Source organism: Hyperolius riggenbachi, chromosome 2, assembly GCF_040937935.1.
Source record: "Hyperolius riggenbachi isolate aHypRig1 chromosome 2, aHypRig1.pri, whole genome shotgun sequence".
Lineage (NCBI taxonomy): Eukaryota > Metazoa > Chordata > Amphibia > Anura > Hyperoliidae > Hyperolius > Hyperolius riggenbachi.
The window spans coordinates 467,494,086-467,514,588 of NC_090647.1; the positions used below are offsets into that span (position 1 = coordinate 467,494,086).

Below are 20,503 nucleotides of genomic sequence, written 5' to 3' on the forward strand. Positions count from 1 at the left end.
CCTATAGAGTGTGTCCTAGTGGCTGGCTGCAGCTCTGATGCTTTGCGTCCACCAGGAGAAAAGTGCCATATAAATGTTCTGTGTCTTGTCTACTTTAATGCATTCCAATAACCTTTATTATTATTTTCCATTTTTTACCTTTATGAAAGCTCACAAAATGTTACCTCTGTTTTGTTTATTAGCTAAATACAGCCTCATATATTCTTTTTAGTGTGAATAGGGAAAATGTTGTCGTTTTAGAAGTGCCAATAATGAATGTAATGTATGTTTAATGAACATGTTAATTTACAAAATGTTAATTGAATGATCATGTTACCATCTAAATTGATTACACTATATGTCTGGCCTCTTTTCCATGTGGCTACTGGCCAAATTGTTTGCTCACTGCCTTAAAGTATTGGAGACACAGCAGCCAGGCAACTTGCATTGCTTAAAAGGTAATAAACATGTCAGCCTCCATATTCCTCTCACCTCTGGTTCCCTTTAAAGGATACCCGAGGTGACATGTGACATGATGAGATAGACATGTGTATGTACAGTGCCTAGCACACAAATAACTATGCTGTGTTCCTTTTTTTCTTTCTCTGCCTGAAAGAGTTAAAAATCAGGGTCAATAGTTCATAGATTCTAGCTCTGGCATACTTCAATGAATGTGTCATTGAGCAAAAACAATAAAACATTTAAAACGTAAAAAGTAGATTTAAACATAAAATAAAACTGGGTAATATCTTAAAAAGTCAGTTTTAGGAGGAGGATAGATACAATTGTTTATTTCATTAGTTTATTTCGCCTCAGGTGTCCTTTAACCCTCCTGGCGGTATGAAAAATTCCGCCAGGAGGCAGCGCGGCAGTTTTTTTGTTTTTTTTTTAAATCATGTAGCGAGCCCAGGGCTCGCTACATGATAGCCGCTGCTCAGCGGCATCCCCCCGCCCGCTTTGATCGCCTTCGGCGATCTTCGATCAGGAAATCCCGTTCAAAGAAGGTCCGTCGGCAAGTTGGCGAATCGCACAGTAGTCATCGGCTCCATAACCATAACAGTCCTGTGCCGTGCCTCGTGCAGGCGCACTAGCGGCTTACCGCTGAGCCTACCTGCGCAGTAGAGCTAACTGATCAGGCTTGGCTATTTCGGCCAGAGCCCAAGTAGTAAGGCACGTCACAGGATTGTTATGGTTCAGTTTGGGGTTCTCTGGGTTGGATTACGCTGGCTAAGGAGGACGGGGAAACCTCATTAGGATCCAGAGGCGTCCCCCTTCCAAGGTAAGTATCCATTTTTTTACTTTAACCACTTCAGGACCAGGGCAATTTGCATGGAGGGGGGGGGCGCGTTTGGGGGGGGGTCAGGCGGCCGGATCCCGTCTGTGGCTGGCTGGGCATGGTGTCCCCCATGGAGGCAGGTGTCCCCCCTGTAACTGGCAGCCATCACTCACCTTCCAGGCTCCAGCAATGAGCCGCAGTAGCCACCTCTTCTCCAGCCGGCATCTCCGCTCCAAATGACGCTCGGGTCCGGGTCGCGGCTTGATGACGTCATGCTGGACAGAGCAGAGGGGGGCGCCGATCATCGCTGGAATGGCACGGAGGTGAGTGGATCCTCTTCTTTTCCCCCTACCACCGCAGCTGTCAAAGTGATCACTACGATCCGACTGCGATTGTAGTGATCACATGATCAGCAGCCATATGCGATGGCAGCTGATCACTCGGGCAAGATGCCAGATGTCATATGACAGCTTAATCTCTCCCTCCGGGTGTGCACAATTGCGTCGGGACGGTTTGTTAGCGCGGACGTTAAATCAACGTCCGGTCAGAACGGTAGCACCACCTGCAAGATGTTGATTCAGCGTCCGTGGTCCCTAAAAGGTTAAAGTGAACCAGAGATGGTCCGCTAGCGCTAATTTATACCTACCTGGGGCTTCCTCCAGCCCCATAAGTACCGTGGCCTCCCTCCCCGTCCTCCTCGGCCCCTCCATTATGCCACAATGACTCCCAGTAAGCCCAGGCATTTACGGCCTTTTGCGCATGCGCAACTCGGCCGTGCACACCCCTTGTCGCACTCCTGTTCCCTGGAGAATTTTGCGTCTGAACAGTAGTACTGCACAGGCACAGAACTCTCCAGGGGACGAGCACAGTGGGCAATCGCACATGTGCAGAAGGCCTCAACTGCTGACCGGATTACCGAGAGTCATAGGGTGAGAACGGAGGGGCTGAAGAGGACGGCGAGGGAACTCACAGTGCTTATGGGGCTGGAGGAAGCCCCAGGTAAGTATAAATTACCGATAGTGAGCCATCTCTGGTACACTTTAAGCTTTAAGGACTGCTATGCAGACACATCTCCAGCTTGGAGGTTAGTGACATGTTATGTTGCTGTGGAGGGTAGATGGCACAGCACTCAATGTAGCGGGAGGGGTAAAGAGGAAACAATAACCTCAACCTGCACTCAGACATGAGGATCCGGCACTCTGTGACAAAACTATATACTCTGTAAGGCTTTGCAGAAGAACCGTATTAATCCAACATAAATAAATAGGTCTCTTTGCTTTGACAGATGAGCCCCACCATTTCCTGAGAAAATGTCAAGGCAGACAGGAAGCAGTGTGTATCATGGTAATAATGACTACCTGCCTGTAAGTTTTCTCATGTCTGCAGGCGCCATCTCTATATTATATGTTAGCGGTTGTCCCAGTGATTGCATGACTGCATTTACATAAATGCTATGTTTAATCTTCACCTTCATTTACATTTTTCATTCGCAAACACTTCATGTGAAAAAAAGGAATAAGCATTACAAGTTGAAAGAAGCTTGACAGGGCTTTAGAATTGTGGAGATTGGCACAGCTGTCCGTGCCCGCCGAGCTTATCTTCAGCAGATAAGGTCAGTCACTTATCTCTGGCTGTTATTGGAGAGGATGCCTCATACTGTAGCGTGTGCCGACACCTGCTCTGTATCCAAGGAATACGCGGGTCAGCCTCCTGATGCATTCTGGGTATGTTGCCTTGACCTTATTAGCAATGCATACAATATGAAATTGACTCCTGGTATCAAACTGCTTTCACGGATGAGAGAAACACTAAAAAGACTGTTTAGAGAAATTATCTCTTACGTTGTTAATTTTTATTCCTAACGCAGTGATGCATTGTTTAAACTATACGGCTCTGCAAATCATCCTTTCTAATGGAAATAAGTTTACTATTAAATGGTTATATCTGTGAATGAGGCAGTTATTAATTATTAAACACTGGTAATTGCACTGCCAACTTTTGCTGTGGCAGTTCTTACGTGCAATTATTTTACTGATGTATAGATAGAAATGCATGATATGCCTTTATTATGTGCTCGTTTATATATAGATATAGTTGAAAAAAAAACTCACATATCCACCAATGGATCAAATTAGATACATCATCTAATAAAATGTCAGCAAACCTTTAAAGAAAGACCATAACCAAGAATTGAACTTCATCTCCATCAGTAGCTGATACGCCTTTCCCATGAGAAATCTTTTCCTTTTCATAAACAGATCATCAGGGGGCTGATATTGTGGTAAAACTCCGCCCACAGTGTTATGTCAGGACCATGATTCTGACATCACACTGTGGGAGCCTTGTTGCATTGTGGGAAATAACAGCTGTTTGCAGCTGTTTCCAACTGCCAAAAAAGCAAGCAGCATCTCCTTCCACTCCTTCCTGACATCACCTGCCAGCAGTAAAAATGTCACCATATGAAAAATGTAAGAATGTAAATCAGGAAGAGGAAAGATTTTGCAACAGGCACACATTGACTAAATCACCTCTCTAAATGTACCTCTCGGTGTTACAAGCCCTACTGCATAGAGCTAAATTAATCCATGCCATGCACTGATGAGGATCAAACAATCCGAAACAGTCTGTATGCATGTTGGATTATTATGGCTCTGTACAAATTAACAAGCTGACACATCATTGCATTCCAGCGGTTCTGGAGGTGTGTTTAGTTTCTAAGGGCAACAATGGTTAATTTGCATATATTCAGCAATGGTGCTCTGGGAGACCTCTCAAGCTCACTCCAACCTGAATTTTCGCAAATTCTTTCTGTTTTAAGAAAGCAAACTTTTGTTTTACTGACTAAATCAGTTATACATGATTGTTGTGTAAATGAAGCACTTTTTTATTACATTATTTTCACTGGAGTTCCTCGTTAAGGCCCCGTTCACACTCCGGAATGCAAAATTGCAATCGATAGGCGTTGCGCTGTACTGTGATTTTTTTCGGTAATTGCATTACAGAAAATTAAATTTGCGATGCTGTCACCGGGAAATGCTGCATGCAGCTTGTTTGCGATCAGCAATAATTGCAAGTGTGCCACAATTGCTGCAGTAAGAGTAATCCTATAGGATGTGTGTGTGTGTGTGTGTGTGTGTGTGTGTGTGTGTGTGTGTGTGTGTGTGTGTGTGTGTGTGTGTGTGTGTGTGTGTTTCTTTTGCCCCTTACAAAATGCTGGTGGTCCTGGTTTACCATGACTTAGAGTGGATCTAAACTCAGAACTTCCTCTCTGCTCTAAAATATAAGCATTAGTATTATAATCTTTAAAGAAAAATATTTATTTGCTACAACTTTTAGCTCCAACAGAGATCCTGCAGTGTTGTTCACTTCCTGGTTTCCTGGGAGCACAGAAAGTGTTAACCTTCTGTGTTTACATATTAGCACAGAACAACAGCAAAGTTGGCCCTGATTTACACTTGCTGATTACTTTCAGATAAGGAAGAATTGGGCTTTTCTCTGTAATCACTCACAGGGTGAATTTCTTTGTGTTGACATGTTGTCTCATGTCTGCTGTGCAAGAGTTTAGGTCTGCTTTAACTAGCTACTCAGTAGAGACTCTTATTATTAGAGACATTATTTTCTCCTAAAAGGGCTTCAGTTTTGCAAATAAATAGTATGTGTGGAATTTTATTTGTGGGGAAAGCTTGGCCATAACTTTTGAATGCTACAGAGTCACTGAGTTCAGGGGCACACAATAAAGATGGGAAATAAACTACCCAATAGAACCAAAGCTCTGTAACAGAACCACAGCAGATTGATGTTCATTTTCATGGTTCAAAGCTGCTTCTCCCAGAGATCCCACTGTGACAGTGTGGATGACTTAGGTTAACAATCTACCTGTCAGCTATGGCCACTGCATTCTTTCTAGCCCTGTTGTTGCTGCTTTTCTCACTGAGACACACGCTTCAGTTACAGACACACAGCCCTCTCATCTCGCTCACCTCTCAGCAAGATAAGCACCAAAGGAGGCAGAAATACTTTATTTGCCAGATGGAGAGGTCACCTGACCCATCCAGGCTGGGACCACTGAAGCCTCAAGAGGAAGGACTGTGAGTCCAGGAAGAAGCAAATCAGTGAGCTGTGCCACCCTGCCCCCCCCCCCCCCCCCCCCACCACCACCTGCTTTAACCTTTTCATTACAAAACACCAAAGAAGCACCTCTCAAAACCTACAGATCTTGCACATATTATTGTGGTGGAAGCTAGAAAGACTATATATAATCATTGGATTTATCCTAGTACCACCCCATCTGTGTGGGATCTAAAAGAGGAAGTTTCACATGTTATGAATATCGAAAGGCTAGACGCAACAATAAATAAAGAAGCGGGGACTCAAAAATTCTCCAAAAAGTGGAAACCGTTTATTTTCCATACTTTCACTGCACAAGAACTGAAGGTCCTCATGTCACCTTTCCGGCTCACCTCCTGGTATCTGGAAAGAAAACTAACTGGAACCTTAGGAACTTTTGTGGTTGATTAATTTTGTGATGTCCAATCAGGCATTTGCATGATGGGGATGTGAGATAGGGTATGAGAAGAGCAAAGGGTGGGATGGGATAAAGGGCTGGGTGAGGGGTGGTTCTGGGGTAAGGTGGGTTTGGGAGGGAGTGAGGGGGAAAACGTTGAGTTGAGGACTTCGCTTTTATGTCATAAGTTGCTTTGGGTGTACCAATGTGTTCCGCGCTGGCGGCAAAATGCTTGTTATAATGTTTGTCAACTCTTAAAAAAGTTTAATAAATATATTTCTAAAAAAAAAGAAGCACCTCTCATATGCACCTCAGCTAGTCAAGCCAGAAAACACACATTACAGACTGACTGTGATGGGAGGCCCCTTACACTTGCTTGCACTGAACTAAGAAAACATCTGTGCCAGGAGTTGGGCTTTAATAATCTACGAATTAGTGGCCTAGAAAAAGGTACACAGACCTGTCATTCTGACACCAGTCTGGCTTCACTGGCTGCAGCATAAGTATTCGAAAAAGCTCATTTTGGTGCACACTGTGCGCAGCGTAGCGATATCAGCGTGGCACTGGCTATAGCTGCAATGCTATAATACAAGGCCGTGCCAGCAATATCCAGACCCCGAATTACGTCAGCATTGCTATGACTCATAGGTGGAATAGTAGCGGGAATTTCAGCGGCATCAGCGTGAGTTATCATTCGGCTCGCCCTGCGCCCAACTGCCTGGCGACGTCTTAGTATGTACATGCAAGTAGTGGGTATTAGGAGGTCAGCAGTGGCAGCGTGGGTTATCCTCAAACTGATTTGACTTGAGTATGCAGGTGTGGGATTGATTGTAGTAGTAAAAGGGTACATAGGACCCGTCCCATTTCACTCCATGATGCTTCATATCTGCAAGTGGGTCAAAAAACTCTTGATTTTGTGCCTCTGTCTCCTGTCTCTTTAATACTAACCTCAAGCACTATTTGCCAAAAAAGGTGGAAAAAACATAGTGTAAACAAAGAGCATACAAAAAGCTTTCTCTTTCTGGTTAACAGCTAAAGACTGATTGATTGCTAGGAATAAATATTCAAAGTGTCCTCCAGTATTCTCTTTTCTCTTGCAAGTAACCTTCTGCAGTCTTCAATTTTACTGTCATGTGATCCAACCATTCGGCCAAAACAGCCATGGAGCCCAAAACCGCTCAGCCCATCTTCTTCCCCTTCGACAAGGCCCTGTGCTGCACTCTAAGATCTCCTGCATCATTCCCACATTACTATATCTCACCTCTTGCATTAGTTGCAAAGCCACACCCCTACCAACCATCTTGAGGAGGAGTCAGTTGCTCTAGTAGCCAGGCCTCCACTGAAATTGCCAAAGAAGGAAGCTGGGCCACAAAGATGATGTCCCGCTTTCAAAAGACCCCCCAGGACAGAAGCCCTAGAGGGACTTCACTACTGGAATGTTATAGATCCAGGGGCCCCCCAGCACTGTAAAGATAACAATCGAATGGTATGTAGTACTAAAGCCAGCTGGACACTCGCAGTGTAAGAAAGAGAAAAGCAAGTGAAGCACAGAAGTATGTTTCTGGAGGGGAAATTATATAACCATCTGTCTACAACTTAATTAAAAATTGATAGATATGTCGTCACCACTAGCTTTTTACTTCTCAGTGCATTCCAACTCTATGTGGCCTTCAGTTAAAATTACTCTATTTTCTGATACATTTTCCATCAGTAATTTGGCTGAAATTGACTGAGGTCCTGGTCTGTAACCAATATTCATTTTTTTAAATCAATTCAGACATTTAACTGGTTAAAAATGTGAATAATGTGTACAGGTGGTAAACTTTTGGCAGCCAACATGATCATTTGAGATTGTTTTGAGTGATAGTCTTCCATGTTTGTTTCCCCCCATGATGTTAACTGCATCATCCCCCCCACCCCACAATCTTAGATCAAAAGGATCTAATAACTTGGTCAACCCTCAAAACCTTTGGAGACAGAGCCTTCTGTCATGCTACCCCTACACTTTGGAACTCCCTGCCACCCCTAATCAGGACATCTCCATCCCTGGAAGAATTTAAGTCCAAACTAAAAAACATCTTACTGTTTAGTTTGGCATTTATGAACACCTGACCATTTCCCCTATAACACAACCCTGTATTGATCTGAAGCATATCGATGCACTTCGAGTCCTATGGAAGAAAAGTGCTTTACAAATGGTATTTGTAATGAACAGCGGAGATGCCGCCGCGTGGTCTAGTGACAGGGCGGCTTTCTCCGCGTTCAGACCGGCGGTTTCCGTGCAACAACACATGTCTGGCTTGGCTGGACCTTCTAGTGCACACAGATGGAGAGCCAGGCGACAGGACATTTATACCAGCAGTAGGGGAATCAGCTGATCAGGCCGATCAGCTGATCCCAGCTGGACTCTGGATTGGCTGAGTGGCTCGGGCGGGCAGATTACCTTAGTTTATGCTCTGTTATACTCTAGACCAGTTCCAGGGTGTTGAGACCAAGGACCTCACACCCAAGCTTAGGATTGCTGTGTCATTACTCTGTTATACTCTAGACCAGTTCCAGGGTGTTGAGACCAAGGACCTCACACCCAAGCTTAGGATTGCTGTGTCATTACTCTGTTATACTTTAGACCAGTTCCCGGGTGTCGAGACCAAGGACCTCACACCTCAGATTAGAATTGTGCTTATGTATATCTGTTATGACCTTCTGCTTTGCTGACCTCTCTCTTGCTTTCTGATTCGGTACCTCTGCCCATCTGTCTACCAGTTGCTGACCCTGCTTGTATCCGGTTACCGAATCAGTCTTCTGTCTTTGTACCTTATATGCTCGTGTGTTGCCGACCTGGCCTGTCTGACATTCCTGGCTGTCACTCGTTCCCCGAGTGATTAGTCTGTCTGTACTTCCTTGGCACTAATCCACCAGGTGTCAGTTAGCTGCAAGGACCTCCTGTACCTCAGAGAGGCCTTCCTGCAGTGCAGTCAGTGGTCTCTTCCCATTAGGAGTCCATTGGCTGCAGTACAGTCTGATTCCATTCCATCAGGGAATCACTGGCTGCTGCTCTATCTCATCTCTAGAGATAGCTCCTGCTCGGCCATAGGTCACCTGCTCCTCAGGTGTCCTCTGGCTGCAGTGGTGTCTGTATCTCCCGCTAAACGGGAGATAGCCTTATACTGTTGCACCCAAACACGTACACATTATTAGGTGTCCAGAGGTTAGTCATACTTGTATTATTGGTGATTCTGCAGATCATCAATAATCAGGTATACATCTGTATTCTTGGTAATACTGCAGATCACCAATAATCAGATTATCTCTGTGTGCTGACACCAATCGTTACAGTATTGTATTGTTTTGTATTGTGTATCAACATTCTCTTCATTAGTCATTGAGTTGTAAAACAGTCAATGGATTGCTTTTGTGTTTCCATTCTTTGGCTTACACCACCTCATGCTTCCCCCATACTGCTCAGTGTCGAACTGAGCTGCATTACTTGTACAGTAATCACAGCAAATTGTCACCTCATTTGGTTGCAGAAGATCACTTTGGACAACAAACATTCCTTGTTTCTGTAGCTTAAAGAGAATCTGTACTCTAAAATTCTTACAATAAAAAGCATACCATTCTATTCATTATGTTCTCCTGGGCCCCTCTGTGCTGTTTCTGCCACTCCCTGCTGCAATCCTGGCTTGTAATTGCCAGTTTTAGGCAGTGTTTACAAACAAAAGACATGGCTGCTAACCAGAGTGTGATAGGCGGAGAGGAGAGCTTGGAGAGGGTGTGTAAAGCTTCTGCCTATCACAAGCAGTGCTGCACATTCCACACATTCCAGCCTGAGCCCGACAGAGGAACGAAGATAAGATTTATTACAGAGACCGTGCAACTAGGAAAGGCTGCAGTAATGGCCCGTACACACACCAGATCAAAGGCAACGACGGGTCCGTCGTCACCTCCCGCTGGGCGGGCGCTCTAGCGACACAGTCTGGCGTGTGTACAGTCTGTCTGCAGACTGATAAGGCTGTTTCTGAGCGATCCACCCGGCGGATCGTTCAGAAACAGCCTTATCAGTCCGCCGACAGACTGTACACACGCCGGACTGTCTGCTGAAACCCCGCCTAGCGGGAGGTGACGACGGACCCGTCGTCGCCTTTGATCAGGCGTGTGTACGAACCTTAAGACAGACCACATTAGAACAGGCATAGGAACTTATAGGATAAAGGAAATAAGGCTCAAAATTTTGTTACAGAGTCTCTTTAAAAAATGAAAGGAGTAATACAGAATGTCCACTGTGCCTTCCGATCAGCATGAGTCACCAAGAATTAAAAGCAAGTGACACAGATTCCTTATTACATTATTTTATTTCTGACAACCTCTCTTTAAAATGGAAATGACAGCGATCATGTTGTATCATTCTGAGCTTGTATCAGCCTTGCTCCATGGAAACCTACAGAGGAGCTGAAGTGAGCATTTGTAGTGGATGAATGATGGATATATGAATGACTAAAACCGCATCACGTCTGATTAAATAAACCAAAGAAACAGATTTTCTATAATTGTAAAGCAAAAGTTTATGACTGAAAATGAGCATCCACAGCAGATGAATACTTCACATAGCTATCATTGTTACACAGGCTCTGTTATTGCTACTGCGGAATTATTTCATAGTGTAATAGATAGATAGCTACTGAAATAGGGATTCAACTCTGACATAACATTCAGTGAAAACATGTTTTCCTACTTTTTATTACCCATACAGTTATCATATCAACAAGCATTATTGTCCGTTTACAAATTATGCGTTTTCAAGGTACAGTATATCTGCACTGAAAGCTGCCATTGTAATTTATTGCACACCTGCTGTATTTATATATTACAATGTATCCCGGGAGAATGTTTCTTCTTCTGTGTACACTTTTAGCTTATATTCAGCTGAGACACTGATAGCAGTGTTTATATTATCTTGTTTGTTATCTTATCAGCTATTATTGTAATCACTTCCTCAAGTTTGGCAATGGCACTAAGCTTCCCACTGAAGAAAGTGTTGTGTTTAACTGTTTGAGTGCTGTTCTGCTACCAGTGTTTTTGTTTTTCTGGTAGTATCTTTTTTGCTATAAAAAAATATTTAGAGCAAAGAAGAAATGTCGAGTTTCATAGCATTTGAAGTTTAGCTTAGATCAATACGCTGCTAAAAGTATCCAGTGCCCTTTTTCCCAGGCTCTGGCACTGGCTCCTCTGCAGCCTCCGCAGCCAGGTCTGATGCTTGTCAGCTAGGAGCAAAAGCAGACTAGGCAGGCTTAAAGAGACACTGAAGCGAAAAAAAAATGATGATATTATGATTTGTATGTGTAGCACAGCTAAGAAATAAAACATTAAGATCAGATACATCAGTGTAATTGTTTCCAGTACAGGAAGAGTTGAGAAACTCCAGTTGTTATCTCTATGCAAACAAGCCATTAAGCTCTCCGACTAAAGGCCCATACACACGTCGGATTTCCGCGAACGACGGGTCGTTTGAATGTCCCGTTGTTCCGTCGTTCGCCCGCTAAATCGGGCGTGTGTACAGACTATCGTTCGTTTGATAAGAGTGGGTTTGAGCGATCCGCCCGGCGGATCGCTCAAACTCACTCTTATCAAACGAACGATAGTCTGTACACATGCCCGATTTAGCGGGCGAACGACGGGACGTTCAAACGACCCGTCCGCGGAAATCCGACGTGTGTATGGGCCTTAAGTTAAGTTGGTGGAAAGGGCTGTTATCTGACTTTTATTATCTCAACTGTTCCTGGACTATTTACTTTTCCTCTGCTAGAGGAGAGGTCATTACTTCACAGACTGCTCTGAAAGACTTATTTTGAATGCTGAGTGTTGTGTAATCTGCACATATTATAGAATGATGCAATGTTAGAAAAAACACTATATACCTGAAAATAAAAGTATGAGAATATTTTCTTTGCTGCTAATCTTCTAGTAATTATTCATAGTACACAACCAATTCACTATATCATATTTTTTTTTCGCTTCAGTGTCTCTTTAAGCTGAGAGGTGAAAAGGTGACACACAACACATGCAGTTACAGGACCACTACAGCAAACAAAGTAAGCAATTAATATCTGACAGAACTGACTGGTTTTTGACTAGTCCATCTCATCAGGGGGATTCTCAAAGTTTTCTTTGTTTTCTAAAGCATTTCCTGAATGGCAGTTGCTAGGTCTAACTGCCACAATAGTGAGTAGAGAGTAGTGTTGGGCGAACACCTGGATGTTAGGGTTCGGGTCCGTTCGCCGAACATGGGCCAGATGTTCGGCATGTTCGGCCCGAACTCCCCGAACATCCCGCTTTTGGGGGCCCTATGGGGTCGCAGGCATAAGGGGGGAGCATGCCCCGGTCGCGGGGGGGGGTCGGAAATTCCCCCCACCCCCTCCGCTAGCGCTCCCCCCTCTGCCCGCTTCCCCATAAAAAAGTTTGATAAAAGTACCGGTGGCTGGCCTGGCAGTAGAGTGAGTGAGGAGGAGGAGTCCGGAGAGTGACGCGTTGAGGCCGGGCAGCGGGCGGTTCAGCGTTGTACCCTTGTGGTACTTCCGCCCTTTCTCTGACCTCACGTCCTCTACGTGATGGTCACGCGTACCCTCGTATGCAGAGGACGTGAGGTCAGAGAAAGGGCGGAAGTACCACAAGGGTACTACCGCTGAACCGCCCGCTGCCCGGCCTCAACGCGTCACTCTCCGGACTCCTCCTCCTCACTCACTCTACTGCCAGGCCAGCCACCGGTACTTTCATCAAACTTTTTTATGGGGAAGCGGGCAGAGGGGGGAGCGCTAGCGGAGGGGGTGGGGGGAATTTCCAACCCCCCCCGCGACCGGGGCATGCTCCCCCCTTATGCCTGCGACCCCATAGGGGGGCAGTATTCGGCCGAACAGGGCCCTGTTCGGCCGAACAGGGGCCCTGTTCGGCCTGTTCGGCTGGGCATTAAGCTGTTCGGGCGAACCCGAACTAAAAAGGCCGAACACCATGAGGTGTTCAGCCGAACTCGAACATCACCCGAACAGGGTGATGTTCTGCAGAACCCGAACAGTGGCGAACACTGTTCGCCCAACACTAGTAGAGAGGCTGGCTGGTATCTTACTATATAGGCAGTTAGGCCTCTTTCACAGTGCGACGTTAAAGTCGCACGTTAGAAAATGTTTTAACGTGGACAAACGCATAGCAATACTAAGTCTGTGCAACATTCACAGTGCACACATTGTGTTTGTGTGTAACGTGTAGCATTATTAGAAAGTGCTGCATGCTGGGCGTTATACACATTATTAACTGCGGTGGGCTGTTTGCGCATGCTCAGTAATGACCCGGAAGCATACTTTTCATTGCCTGTATGTCTACTGTATGCGACGATAACAGGGCATAGAATTGCGTTGTGACATTTTTGGGACGTTGCGTTATTAGTTTGTGTTGCAACTTTAACGTTGCATCAAAACGCAACGTCCCACTATGAAAGTAGCCTTAGACTTAGCAACTGGAATTCAGGAAATGCTATTTAAAAGAAAGAAAATCCCCAGAATACCCCATGAGGAGATGGACTAGTCCAAAACCTGTTGGTTCTGTCAGATTTTACCTGCTTCCTTTTTTCGCTGTAGTGGTCCTTTAAATGTGTATGTAGAGTCTAAATCCTACATAGAACGAGGACCTACGTGTTCCTTTTTTCTCACTGTAAGGCCTCTTGCACACTACATCAGATTCTGATTTTTTAATACGATCCGATTTTTGATTCCGATTAAAAAAAAGTACTGCATGCTGCTAGGTTTTTTAATCAGCATAAAAAAATCAGATCGTATAAAAAAATCGGAATCGAATGTAGTGTGTAAGAGGCCTAAAGCAGGGAGTGACATTTGGGAAAATCTACAGCGTTTTCTTGCAGTTAAAGAACGCATGTAATGATTGTCTATGGTGCTGCTGCCTTTGCAGGAGGCATCTGCGATTCTGTATAGCATTCAAAAAGAGATGCAACCTGGACTACTTTTCCACACAACGCATGCCTTATCTTATTGGTATCAATGGCTTGCGGGGAATTGTGCGCAGTTCCCGCAGATGAAAGTGTGACCCTCCCTGGGGCCTGATGCAGTACACTGCGGCAAAAGTTGCCATGGTCATGGAGTGCCATGCTCATGGAAATTTTACCATACTAGTGCAGGAGGAGCACCGGACGTTAACCCATTAGTGCCACACATGTTACCAGGTTAATTGGCGCATTGCTATGGTAACACACTGAGTAATGTGCGTTACATTGCAACATGCACATTACCACAATGGCACACGTGGCTTAGTAATGGAAAAATTGTCATGTGCTCCCTGTGCATGGCATTGGCAACTATAGCGGAGATTGCTGCATCAGGACTCTAAATGACACTTACTCTTGAGTCTGACTCTAGCGTTACTCTTGCTGATGAGTAATTACAGGTCATAAAACTCCTATGTAGCTGAGAAAAAAACTGTTGAGATAGCTGGAAACAGGCAATAAGTTCAATAGTACAAGAGCTGCCTGTATTGGAGCTGAATAAGCATTGTCATTCACCTAAGACAGCCACAATTTTAAACGTATGTCAGACTTCTAGCTGCCTTTTCATTGTTTGACTACAGATTATCTACAAAGTCATTTAAAGCTAAAGTTATGGTTGATCAGAGCCATATGCATTGACTGACCGGCCCATGATCACCTTGTCAGTCATTTCACAGATCAGCTGCATTTCACGTTTCGTTGTAATTCATTTCTTCTCTATTTCTAACCAGAGAACTGGCATTGCAGGCAACCAGTATTTTCCACAGGAGGTAAAAGAATGTAATGTTAAAGGGGGGTATCAGCAATGACAGCTTCCATATATATCTAACAACAGGTTTGCTTTGCAAGCACTACAGTTGTTCAGTAAGTGAGTGTATGAAAAACCTCATCTATAACATACAGCTGAAAAGAAACATTTCCTATAGTCCCTGCAACAAGTGTGATTTCTGTTAAAGTGCTATTCTACTCCCAAAACGAAAATGTTAGTACCTACTCTTATGCTGCATACACACTTGAGATAAAAGTCTCTGGAAAAGGCAAGATCACAGACCAATTTTACCCCATTCCATGTAGTATGAGAGCCATACTCTACACAGTCTATTCTATGGAGCTGCACTCCCCATCAGATAAAATCTTTGCAAGATGCTGCACACACAGATGCTGTACACATTCAAAAGATCATTATCTGCAAAAGATCTCTTCCTGCAATAGATCCATTCCTGCAAAATGCATTCATAGTCTATGAGATCTGCAGATCCTCATACACACCTTGTTTAACAGACTTCATCTGCATATCTGGCAATCATCTGCAGATCTGAAAATCCATCCTGGTGGATCTGATCTGCAGATGATCTGCAGATGATTGCCTGCTAAACAAGGTGCGTATGATGATCTGCAGATCTCATAGACTATGAATGCATTTTGAAGGAATGGATCTATTGCAGGAAGAGATCTTTTGCAGATAATGATCTTTTGAATGTGTACGGGCATCTTTGTGTGCAGCATCTTGCAAAGATTTTATCTGATGGGGAGTGCAGCTCCATAGAATAGACTGTGAAGGTATGGCTCTCATACTACATGGAATGGGGTATAATTGGTCTGTGATCTTGCCTTTTCCAGAGACTTTTATCTCAAGTGTGTATGCAGCATTAGTTATACAACAGAACATTTGAAAGCAATTCTACACATTCTTGGTATGTAAAAACATATACTTTTACTGCAGAGAGCATTTTAAGATAGCTGATCTCTATCTCATCAGCAAAGGCAGAAGACCCTCTTATTTTTATTCTGCTCCCCCCCCCCCCTTCTCCCTCCCTCTGCTGAACAGTCACATCACCTTGGCAACAGGTGAGTCATTTCAGCAGAAAAGGAGGAGGCAGAGTGAAGGCACAAGCCTCAGAGAGCTTCAGCCCGCAAGATAAGTTATCTTGAACTGCTCTCTGAAGGGAAAGTATACTTATACACAGATAATGTGCGGTTGTTTTCAAATGTTCTTTTATGTAACTAAGACATGCTACTGAAATTTTAATTTGGGAGTATAATACCACTTTAAAACCAATACACAGGAATGAAATACAATATACAAAACATACGAATGCATCTATTCATCAAGCACAAAAGGATTCCATTATACATTCACTTTACAGTGGATGATACAATTTTGTTCCATTTGCACCAATTCGTTGTACTTACAGTATTCTGGGATAAATGTAAGCACAAGGTAGCTGCAGCAGAAAAAATTCCAGCAGGGTTCAAATTTCAGTGTTTAAAGTTTCCAGCTGCGCTCACCATAAATGCAATAAAAATCCTAAAATAAAGCAAACAGACTTTCCATAGCATGACTCTGTTTCAACTGTTAACACAAAATATACTAGAGAAGAGCCACCGTGAACAATATCCCTGCTCGAAACGCAACACCCCACGTGTGAAAACGAACAAGAGACCCCCACCAACAATGATGGGGCTCACCAGATCATAAATCCAATAGGACGCATCAGTCCCTGGTGACTCCTATTGGATGAAACGTGTAGGGCGGAGCCAGAGCATTGTGAGGTCAGATATCAGGAAGTGACCGGCCGATTAGCAAGTGTTACAGATCAGGAGCCACTAAAGCGAGAGGGGATGGTATAGGAGCGGGACGCCACATGCAGTTACCTCCCCAATAGTGACTGGTTGGATGGCTTACCAATATGATGTGCGCTGATAAACACCCGGAGGTGTAAGTGTATTTCTATTACTGGCGTGGGAAGCGTTCTTTACAGTATGACGCAATGGTGTGTTTTTTTTGTCTTTTTATGCATGATTGATGGATTAAAGTGAACCTTTTGGAGAGAAAAAGTGGCTGATTTCTATTGCTTGCTGCGGGACCGCTGCAATTGCTATATATATATATATATATATATATATATATATATATATATATATATATATATATATATATATATATATATATATATATATATATATAAAAGTGCTAGATCCACCTGGTCTATGAGGTGGCAGCAAGGTGGTGAGCAGAGCCGGGACAAAGTCTTCCAGCACCCAAGGCTGAGGCACCAAAGTGTGCCCCTCTATCCCTCCCACCCCAGCCGTCACACACCGATTGCTATTACACTAACAGTGCGCCCCTCCATCCCTCCCACCCCAGCCGTCACTCATTGTTTGCTATTACACTAACCGTGCGCCCCTCCATCCCTCCCACTGCAGCCATCACTCATTGATTGCTATTACACTAACAGTGCGCCCCTCCATCCCTCCCATCCCAGCTGTCACTCTTTGTTTGCTATTACACTAACAGTGCGCCCATCCATCCCTCCCACCCCAGCCGTCACTCATTGTTTGCTATTACACTAACAGTGCGCCCCTCCATCCCTCCCACCCCAGCCGTCAAACACTGATTGCTATTAGACTAAGAGGTGCCCCAGGACTCCCAACCTCTCTGACCAACACCTTAATCTCTAGTTATCTGGCTTGCAGTCACTGCCATGTAACTCCATTTCTTATTTCTCTCTGCGTCAAACACAATAGGGGAATGATAGCTGAGTGAGTTGTGCACCCCTCCTACACTGCGCCCTGAGGCTGGAGCCGCTATTGCCTCTGCCTCAGCCCAATTACTGTTGGTGGGGGGTCTCCTGTTTGTTTTCACACGTGCAGTGTTGTGTTTGGAGCAGGGATATCTCTCACGGTGGCTCTTCTCTAGTATATGTTGCGTTATCAGTTGAAACACACTATGGATAGTCTGTTTGCTTTGTTTTAGGATTTTCATTGCATTTATGGTGAGCGCAGCTGGAAACCTTATACACTGACATTACAGTGGATGATGTTTACATTTAAATATGAAAAATGTAATAGCAATCTATAAATAGCCATTTCTAGGGACTGTAAAGATCCAACAGATAGGCAGATTACTGCTAAAATGAATGCCGCGTTTTTACTCATCTCTATTGTACCGCTAGATCTCACCTGTTTATTACCTCCATTTTCACAATGACTTAGTCTTGTCAACATCAGCTTGTAAGAGCGAGGAACGGGGAGCTATGGCTGTCCTCAGGGATCATGTTATAGCAGTTGCTGATGATAGCAGTTATATTTTCCATATGGATTGCAGCATATGCATTATTTCCCTCAGGGCTCGCCGTTCTTTGTCATATTACACACAGTGTAATAAAGTTACAATTTATAACATCTTTATAAATTAAATTCAGCATTCTGAAAAGAAATCTACATCATGTTTGCTTATTAAGTTCTTTGTTGTTAAAGAGGAACTTTAACAAAAGATAGTAGAATTGGGACAAAATAAATCAAGACAATGCAAAGCGAGAGGTAAAAAAATAAGATAAAATAAAGATCAAGAAATGATTGATACTCGTCATGTAATTCATTCGTGGTGTGATCCACTGTGAGCCTGTAATGCTGGGTACACACGTTGAGATTTCCCGCTCGATTCGCGGGATCGAACGGTTCGATTATTTCAAACATGCTCGATTGGATTTCGATCGTTTTTTCCATGTTAAGTATGCAAAATCGATGGCAAAAACGATCGAAATCCGATCGAGCATGTTTGAAATAATCGAATCGAACCACGAATCGAGCGGGAAATCTCAATGTGTGTACCCAGCATAAGTCATCTTTAGTGCTGGGAAAAAAACTGGACAGCACAAACTGCCCATATCTATAAATACACACACCAACAACCACCAACAATGTAACAGGCTTAGGAGAAAAGGAGGATCCGCAAACCAGACGAGGTTGGTGTAAAAAGCTGTTTTTCTTTATTGGCAACTCAACATAACAAAAGTGCAATAAAACCACAGGATCATCTGATGTGTATCAGGCCTACAATCTGCCCTCAGTTTCTAGGGAGTGTCTGCAACACCTCAAGCAAATAACTGTGTGTGCTAGGGCTCAAAACAAGAGCAATTATATGGTAGAGGAAGAAAGCCCTTAAAGAATAGCACCTCCCATAGCAAAATTTGAAAAAGTATAACAAAAATCTTTATTCAACATTGGGTATATTAATAATCACAGTACTGATGATTCAATAAAGAATAAAACCATTTAAAAACCAAGCAAATATTCCAACATGATCCCTGCTGCATATGAAACAATCACTCTAAATGCAATATATTGTATAATGACACATCGCTGCTGTCAGATATAAAACCCCACAGTAGGCTCAATATTGAGCCCAACAGGGGGAGAACCCGGGTTCAGTATACAACCTAATGTGATGCAGGACTAATAAACACCTGTGCAATAAAAAAAACAAAAAAAAAAACACACGAATAAATATCGCATATATAAGATTATGAAATAAAGTGCACAATTGCTATCCAAGTATACAGTATTACTAGTGATAAGATGCCTAGTAAAAAAAATTTTTTAGGCAAAGGAGCAGCCCATAGGGAAAAGAGCATAAAGTGGAGTAGTGCAAAAAATATATAGGAGATACTTAGCCCAGAAATAGTAAAGTCAATCTCAGCAGCACAGCAGGGAACAAGGAATCCCCTCAGAGGACAAGATCCCACTAGTTCCGCGAGAGTCACCTCGCTTTATCAAGGAGAGAGAATGCCCATAACCAATCATTGCACTGCAGAGCGGGGGTGTGCGCGCGCGCGGGTCGCGGGGGCGCGCGATCGTGCGCTGCACATTTGTTTACATTTCATTGTTATCAATGGAGACTGCTTCTGTTTGAAGCAGTCTTCATTGTGTCCGCAATCGGCGCGTCTAATTGGATTTAGGAACACTTGTTCCTAACATCCAATTAGTCACCTGCTGTGCTGGCTGGCTGGAGTGTGCGCGCGAGGTTCCCGCCCACTCCCAGCCAGTAAACAAACAAGTGCGCCTTTCTCCGTCCCTGGGGGTGAAGCGGTGCGCAGAGGGGCGGAGAAAGTTAGCACGGGGGGGGGGGGGGGTAAAGTGGTTAAACGTTGCAATAACCAATACAAACGGGAAAATAAAATGTGTGGGTTTTAATTACGGTAGCATGTTTTATTTTGAAAATATAATGGCTGAAAACTGAGAAATAATGGTTTTTTTCAATTTTTTTCTTATTCTTCTTATTAAAACTGAGTTAGAAGAAAATAATTTTTAGCAAAAAGTACCCCCCCAAAAAAGCCTATACAGTGGCAAAAAAAAACAAGATATAGATTGTTTCGCTGTAATAAGTAGTAATAAAGTTATAGGTAAATGAATGGAAGGAGCGCTGACTGGTGAAAACTGCTCTGGTTTTTTTAGAGGAAAAACCCTTTGAGGTGAAGAGGTTAAGAAGCAACCTTTTGTGTATCTCCCTCTCTCGTTGGACAACAAATGTAAAAGGCTTACAGTTTTTTTCTTGTGTGGGCCTCGGGAGCGGTGGAGAGTGGCGGGGATGTTGGGTACCTGCTCCCCCCGGATCAGGTAGTCTAGATTTTTTTCTTAATTATGTGAGCCCACCTCGGACTCTCTTTAATACTGAGGTTCCTCTAGCTCTCTAATACTTGGGGGCATCTCAATCTACTTAATATTGAGGTTCCTCCCTAATATTCAGGGGCACCTCTAGCTACTTAATATTGAAGCTACTTCTGGCTACCTAATACTAAGGGGCACCTGTAGCTACCTATAACAGGCAAGGGAAGTAAGGTAGAAGTGACAGCACATTTGCAGTGCAATTTGGTGCGCGTTTGTAGGTTCATGAATGGTGAAGTCTAGAGTGCCAGGA

The 20,503-nt window shown here is 43.8% G+C and overlaps 1 protein-coding gene across 3 annotated transcripts in view; it reads left to right on the forward strand.

The window, feature by feature from the left end:
• PITPNM3 (PITPNM family member 3) overlaps positions 1-20,503 on the forward strand; it is a 913,937-nt gene that overhangs the window by 245,115 nt on the left and 648,319 nt on the right. Inside the window, exon 1 of one of the 3 annotated variants that reach the window (XM_068270206.1) lies at positions 2,918-2,979. The exons of 1 other annotated variant lie outside the window; for it this stretch is intronic. The gene's annotated coding sequence lies outside the window, so the exon portion shown is untranslated. Of the gene's footprint in view, positions 1-2,917; positions 2,980-7,098; positions 7,246-20,503 lie in introns of those variants that run through there. One more of the 3 variants, XM_068270199.1, reaches the window with a different exon arrangement.